Raw genomic sequence first — 8143 nt, forward strand, 5'->3', positions numbered from 1 at the left:
ATGTTGGTTTGCATCAGTAATTATTGTTCATCTGGCACAATCATTGTTTGAATGGGTATAAAGCTGGCAAAAAAGTATTTAAGAAGAAAATTATACTTCATAACTTTAGGTAGTTTTTGGTTATTACTCGAGAGCCCTTAGATAAGAAACGCTCGTGGCGTCATTAAAAGCAAAATCTGACCATAAACTAACCATTCTTCGGTAAAGAAAATAATGAAATTTAGGACTTTAACGCCATTTCTTCATTTAAATCTAACTGAAATGTCTTTTTTATATAGAATTTAAGACTTTGGGACAATGGACCTGTACACAAAGCCGTGATATGTTTAAATAGATGATGGTTAAGTTTATAAAGTCAGAATGTCATAATGTATGGCAATAATTTTGTTACTGAGGCACTTCTGATCTAGCAGGATGTGAGGAATAAAGCCTACACAGAGAAGGGTCTAGAAAGTAAATCCACTGCTAACATGTGGCCGTGGTTCTTTGTCGATAATTTTAGGAATTCTGACCTCCAAGTGACAATTTTTTAAGAGCGACAACCAATTTTTTTTTTTAGCTAATTCGATAAACACTTAGGAACTCAGTTATTATTTTATTAATGAATATTAATCCATAAGGTTCCGGCTGATAATTTTAAAGTTAGAATGTTTTTTTGAGAGTTACAAAGATATTTCGGTATCAGCAGATACTAAAAATTCCTGCAATTATTTTGCGTAATCCTTTCTCTCTCTCTCTCTAGATACTGCAAAGATAAATAAATGTTGAAAGATTTTTCTAGTGCTCTGAGAAAGTCTTAAGTAGAGAACTTTCTAGCAATGATTAATGTTCTTTCTTATACCCATTTACATGTGTTCAGTTATAAACCAGAAAAACATGTAAAATTTGTATTTTTTCTCTGTCACAGTGAGGATATTAAGTGATGAAGAATGAAAATTTGCAGATGCCACATTTATTCGTGTTCTCCCAGTTTACATCGTCTCCTGGTCATAAACAGATTAGTCCAGTTTGATTTTACAGAAAAGCATGTCGTGAATTTTCATGGTATCCTTGACACACACAAAGCTAATGAGGAACCTTATTACTCCAACGGAAGAAAACGCCATTGCTGTTCGATGTTAGTCAGAGTTTTCGTTCACTTTCCAAGTATATTTTAAAGCTGACTTCATTTTCTTTTCATGGCAGACATTTCAAGAAAAATATGATTTCGTTTTCCCGTTTCATTTTAATATTCCAGAAAATTTATTGATGTGCCTCTGATACTTTCACCGTCTTTACTCTATTTTCTAAATTACTCAGGAAAGTATGACACTATTAACTACTGAATTTATTTTGGTTCTCTCTCGCTATGGTATTAAATCTGGGTACGATCCTTCTTCTGCCCAACGGAGCAAGCCACCAGCCTTCGCAAGCTCTCGGGGATACAGGGGGAACCGGAACATACATGACGACTGAGATGGGAGGCAGAACTGTTAAGTAGCTTGATTAGAAGTGTCTCTTCCTCGTCAACGATTTCAGGAAAGGTCTCACGTGGTTGTCGTTACTCTGTTCCTACGAGAATATTATCATTTCTTGTAACTCATGCCGCGACATATGATAGGACACGGAAATAACAAGTACAAGGACTCTAATCTCACAGAATTTAATTGGATGAAGCCGTACAGTAATGGTGGACATAAAGTCTTTGATATTATTTTAGCTTGTTCTATTTCATCGTTACACTTTTTTTCCATTTGCCTTTTTAGTTTGACGGAAGCTAAGATTGGACACGTTTAGTTCTTGAAATGCGAATGGTGGCATGGCGTGAGGGAGAACATTTGTTGCACAGTCGACGTTTTCCGAGCACGGTTCGTCACTTCGTCGACATAATCCCGCGAGACGTTTCGACTCTTATTTCCTGATCTTCGCCTGCGAGGGAGGGTACCTGACCCTCAGCGCCTGTCTCCTGAGGACCGCGTTCTTCCTCAGACGTCGGAAGCCCATCTCGGCCCGACGACTGACGGGATCCTCCTCATCCTCGGCGCCATCAGAGTCCCAGGGGGCTAAAGATCGGCCATCAGCATGACCCTGGGATGGGAGGAGAGCATTTGCTCCCTCGTCGTTGACATCCTCCTCCCCTCTGAGATCGCCACGCAGGTCAAGGGAGGGGTAAAGGGAACTGAGGAACCAGCTGTCCTGAAGCTGAGAGGGACTGACGAAAAAGTCCCCTCCCTGTCGTAGTAAGGAGCGAAAAAGTTGGGGCAGTGGTTCGCGGCTTCTGCCATCTTCCTCCGTCGACTCCGAGTCATCCAGCTCTTTCAAGTTGCTAAAATCAACACGCAAAAGATTCATTAGCTCAAGAAGGATAAAATGAACTGATATACTTTTTATAAATAAATACTTTATATAGACCTACGATCACCTTACATTCACGCACACACACACACACACATATATAAATATATATATATATATATATATATATATATATATATATATATATATACATATACAGATATACAGATGTGTTATCTACATACTTGTATAAAAAGAATAAACAAACTAAAAGTTGTACGAACGGATAATGAGCACCACACCTACCTATAATCGGATGCACCTGATCTCCTTCGCCTCTGGAAGTTGAAACAACAAGCCCGAAAGATTCTGGTGCCACAGGCCTTCTGGCACTCTGACCCGCATGAAAAGCAAGAGACCTCGCTGCTACTCCAGGCTGATGATCCGCTTACCACTGCCCATGCTGTCACAAAGGGGTAATGTTCTTTGACTAAGTTTTCTCTCTCTAACATTTCGTAATTTTCAGATCATGTTAATTCAAGATGATTAACTTCATTGTCAATAATAATAATAATAATAATAATAATAATAATAATAATAATAATAATAATAATAATAATAATAATAATAAATAGTGCAAAAAATAGTAGGCTTAGTTCATTAATTAAAAAACTGATCGTTTGACAAGTATCGAAAATAAATTCCCTCTGTCTTTTGAGTTCCCAGGAACTGGGAATCATGGACCAAAGTATCTGAGATCAAAGAGGATGAAAATGTTTGTGCAGTTAGACGCAAAGGAAATAATGATATGAAAAAGTAGTAAAAAGTAACTAGCAAGTATGAAATAAAAGTGAGTAGAATATTTTACATCACAAAAAAAAAAAAAAACAGTTTAGAAAGGTAGCGGAAGGCTTGCAAAAACTGGGTTCAGTAGAGGATGCAAGAGCGATGTTGAGTAGTGAAAAAGCAACATTTCGATGTAAAGTTGAAAAAACGTCTCAGCCGGAGCGAGAGAAGTGCATAAAGTCAAGAGAGTAATGGAAAGGGCAAGAGGCTCTTTCCCTGCGTTAAGCGCGGAGAGATTGTTTACAAGAAAGCGAGAGGAATGGTAAATGCATTGGGGATCACATTCTGAAGGTGAGGCTTCTGCCTGAGTGAAGAAAGTGGCGCTGAGGCTGTTGACGTTTTACGTGAGGATTTCGTTCTTGTCTCAGCATTAAAGGATGCGTGGGCCAGACCGGGCATCTTAAAAGTATTTAGTTATTTAAAATTCCTATCTACATAAAAAAACTGTCAAAACTTTACGAGTCTATCTTCTTGTTACAGCAATATCACTAATGATTTTACAGCATCAGAGCCTTCAGATTACCTTAGTAAAGCGCGGCGACGATTGACAATAGATTTCCCTTTATAATTGAAGCTAGCACAACAACGCAGCTGCTCATGAGGGTTTCACTGACTGTTAAATGCAAGTAACAGACCTATGAGGCTATGACCAAAGTAAGCGGTTCGCGCTTCCATTCCTACCGCGGAAAAAGAGGCGACGACCATACAGCTCTTCGATTTACGCTTTAGGAGGGAATTCAATACGCAATTTCTCTATTTCATTCTCCTATCAGGTATTCTAGGTTGCTTTCCACTGTTTCCGGTTGTTCTTTTTTTTTTGTTATCTAGATAATCCATTTGAATGAGGATTATTTATTTTACTCTGACCCAGCCCCTTCAAAAAGAGCAGCATCTGTCCAACTATTCCGCAGTCAACTCTTCCGGCTAATTCTTTGATTATGTTTTGTGGAATTGTAGTTCAACTTTGCAGTTCCGTTAACATACCGGTACTGACGTTACTTCAAACTTAAGCTATTAGAAACTTGTAGTTAACGTGGCTTTAACTTTTAAAGGAATTAAGAGTTCTTTTCCTCGTCACAGGTGTTACATTTAATATAATGACCTTATACATCCCCGTTTGAAACGATTGATGTTATGTAATTTATCTATATAAGTACTAAATAAATCTATATGAAAGAAAGAATAAAAATATCTTAAAGATAATCAATATCTGTTGATCAATTTTCCTTTTTTTTTTTTTTTTTTTTTTTTGCGTCGTTGATAAGCTTTTCCACTTGCACTTGTGTCTGAAATGACACTCTCCTCTGAACCTTTTATCTTTTCCTGAGCATTTCTTCAACCGAGGTACGAAGTCTACGGTGCCCGCAAGTAAGTTTTCAGTTTCCAAATTTCCGCATCAGTAACATTGGTCTTTATTGCGCCACATAACTCCCAGCCAATGAATCAATTTCGCAACGTGAGAAAAACTGAGATAAACGTAACGAAAAGATTGGGAAATCTTCATCGATATCCACCAAAGGCAGAAGGAGGAGCCACACAATAAATACTCTCACAAATTTTTCTCAAAATCCTTTCAACAAGCTGGAAATATTTTGCTAAGACACACACACTTACTCTGGTAAACATATTATACCTTTCGAATTTCGCTGGCCGAGGTTATTAATCTATATTTACTTTCAAATTCAAGATCTAAAGTGCTCTTTGCAATCTCAAGTTTGCATTTACCTTAATTTCTCTGGGTACTCAGAAGTATTCATCATATTTTCTTTTCCATTATGTTCTCCAGGAGCAACAGACGTTGGAGACTTAATCTGTAACAATAACTGCTCAGTTGACTGGAGAAGCATCAACGCCGCTTCTCGCGGCCCTTCTGTTACTTCAAGTAACTTATTTAGCGTTCAAATGCAGTGTAATCACCCATGATTTAAGAAACCCCATTTTCTTAAATCATGGGTTCTCTTATTGGTTACTAATGAAAGAAAGAAATAAACATACAATGTAATTTTTTTGTTCTTTTGTTTCACACACACACACACATATACATATATATATATATATATATATATATATATATATATATATATATATATATATATATATATATATATATATATATATATATATATATAGTATATAGGAGGGGCACAGGGAAACTCTACAGGTAAGATATCCAGAGGAGACAGACGAAAAAGAGGCATCACAAGACTGTCTTTATATCTTATAGCCAACGTTTAGTAATTGTATTTACAGAATTTCATCCTCAGGGCTGTGCATAATAAAGAAAAAAACAATTATAAGTACAGTCTTAGAACTCATTTAAAATATAACAGAGCAATGTATTTTAATGAATTTAAAAACATCAACCAACCTGAAGTATGAAAGCATCTTAATGGAAAGAAACCACACAGTTTGGAAATCTTTTTGAAAGGTTAGGTCAGATATATGGGAACCCTTGAGCACTTCATTTTCAGGAACCGTTCAGGAACAGGTGTTCTAAAAAGGTTTATTTAGTACAAAGATTTTAGTGTCATCGGTTATACTAGCCAACCCTCAAGATTTAACAGTCCTAAAGTCGTTTATACAACAATTCGTACCCCCCTAAAATACTCATACATCTGCTAGTCAATTGTATTTAGCTTAACTTCTTCGTGGGGTGGTTTCTTTCCACTTATTCTTTGTCTCCCCTCTAGGTTGGGTGTGTTTTTATTCATTTCATTCTTGCTCTGTTATATTTTAAATAAACTCTAAGATTGTACCTATAATTGTTTTTATCCTTTCTTATGCACAGCCCTGACGATGGAATTCTAGTGATGTGTGGTTTTCGTCCGTCTCCCTATATATCTATCTATATATATACTATATATATATATATATATATATATATATATATATATATATATATATATATATATATATATATATATATATATATATATATATATATATATATATATATATTATTTATTCTCCTCTATTTTTTTTTACTTTCTCTCTGTTACTCCTTGTGTTTATAAATGGACATTATCACTCATACAAGAGATTGCTGTACAGAAGATTGCTAGGACTGCTCCTAGACTTCCGGTTCGATCCAAGATGATGTATGCATATTGTAAACAGCAACAACAGTGATAATGATATTAATGATGATAATGATAACGTAATGGATATGAACAAAACCACAATAAATAAAAGTCAGTCTTTTCTGGAGACAACACAGTTGACATCCCTAAACAGATATGGGTGGGAGATAACAGGGCGTTCAGAGCTGAGATGTCAAAATTCCTTAGAATGGAGACCATCAGGGCTAATCCAGTGCCATCATGGAATGTCCCTCTCCAATTACGTGTGGTCATCTGGTGCTTGTTCCCTTTTATTCTGGCAAACGAAAACAAGGTTTCAGATTGGGCTGCGTAATGCAGGTCGGGAGTATGTGCATGTTAATGCCTGCTAAAGGGCAAATGACAAGTGATTACCAAAATCTAATGAAAGAGAGACTGTGTTTCATCTTCATTGGAAGGGTGGGTAGAGCTTACAGCTAGCACGCTGTTGGCCCAGCGTTCGACTCTCCAGCCGGCCAATGAAGAATTAGAGGAATTTATTTCTGGCGATAGAAATTCGTTTCTCGTCATAATGTGGTTCGGGTTCCACAATAAGCTGTAGGTCCCGTTGCTAGGTAACCAGTTGGTTCTTTGCCACGTAAAATATGTCTAATCCTTCGGGCCAGCCCTAGGAGAGCTGTTAATCAGCGCAATGGTCTGGTCAAACTAAGGTATACGTAACTTTTTTTTAATTATCTTTATGTAATTATATAACGCAGACGTGCGTGGTTTATATTTAAAGCGAAAACTGGGTTTACTGAGGAGTAATAATCAATTGTTCCTAATAAAGAGTGAACAATAATGTTGGCCAAAATAAAATCTTTTTTCATTTTTTAATTAAACCAGCCGTTTCTTTTTCTGTAAGTTAGCGATGATTTCTGCAAAGGTGATATATCTTTCTTGATTTACAGAAGCATATGGAACCAATATGCTCAATATTAGCGACCAGGCCAATATACTGTCATAAATCGTATAGTTGTACCTTTATTGCGCCACCTTCACCAGAGGAAAAAGGTATACGTCGAAAAAAAAATATATATACATATATATATATATATATATAAATATATATATATATATATATATATATATATATATATATATATATATATATATAATATATGTATATATTAATATATATATGCATGTATATATATGCATGTATGAGTATATAATTATGTACACATATATATATATATATATATAAAATATGTAATCTCATGTTATTCTCCTACCTCCTATACTATAGAAGCATAAGAGATTGCCAATCTACTAGTGTCCATATTTAAAACAGGATCGCAATTTTGCGCATCGCAACTCGGCGTTATCAGAGGTAAATGACGGCGAGAATTTTAATCTTAATTTTAATATCGAACTACAGGCAAACTGTTCGTTGAAGAATATGCAGTCCTCTGCGAAAAGTAATATTCCAAGAATTTTGCAGCGGAATGTGAAAATATGACAGTTTTCAACCGTCATTTTTAATGTATTTTACTTGGTAGCGTTTCATTTGCTTGCAATTAAAATGGCGAGAGAGAGAGAGAGAGAGAGAGAGAGAGAGAGAGAGAGAGAGAGAGAGAGAGAGAGAGAGAGAGAATATCTGACGCATCTATAAATAACTATGAAATGGGTAATTTTGAACCAACAGATTTATTTTCTAATGTCCAACGAATACACTGGTATCCCTACTAATAAGATTGTTGTTTTTGCTATTGAATGGTATACCCAACGAAGACTAAACCACAAACGAATGGGTTTTTTATTTACTTTATTTGATAAGCCATAACTCCCAATGTTTCTTACAAACTAGGATTTCACTCCATTTAAAAGTTACCGTGGTTATATTGCTATCGTTTAGTGATCGCAAAATAAATTTGTATGTGTGTGCGCGTGTGTGCCTGAACAAAGAACCATAATTAAACATA

At 35.8% G+C, this 8143-nt stretch overlaps 1 long non-coding RNA gene across 1 annotated transcript in view; it reads right to left on the bottom strand.

Annotated features, from left to right (window-relative positions):
* Positions 1 to 935: 935 nt before the first annotated feature.
* Positions 936 to 8143, bottom strand: part of LOC136851283 (uncharacterized) — an 11246-nt gene continuing 4038 nt past the window's right edge. Inside the window, exons 2-3 of the long non-coding RNA XR_010856832.1 lie at positions 2581 to 2737; positions 936 to 2305 (exon numbers count right to left, since the gene is read on the bottom strand). This is a non-coding gene — a long non-coding RNA (uncharacterized lncRNA). The remainder of the gene's footprint in view (positions 2306 to 2580; positions 2738 to 8143) is intronic.

Source organism: Macrobrachium rosenbergii, chromosome 23, assembly GCF_040412425.1.
Source record: "Macrobrachium rosenbergii isolate ZJJX-2024 chromosome 23, ASM4041242v1, whole genome shotgun sequence".
Lineage (NCBI taxonomy): Eukaryota > Metazoa > Arthropoda > Malacostraca > Decapoda > Palaemonidae > Macrobrachium > Macrobrachium rosenbergii.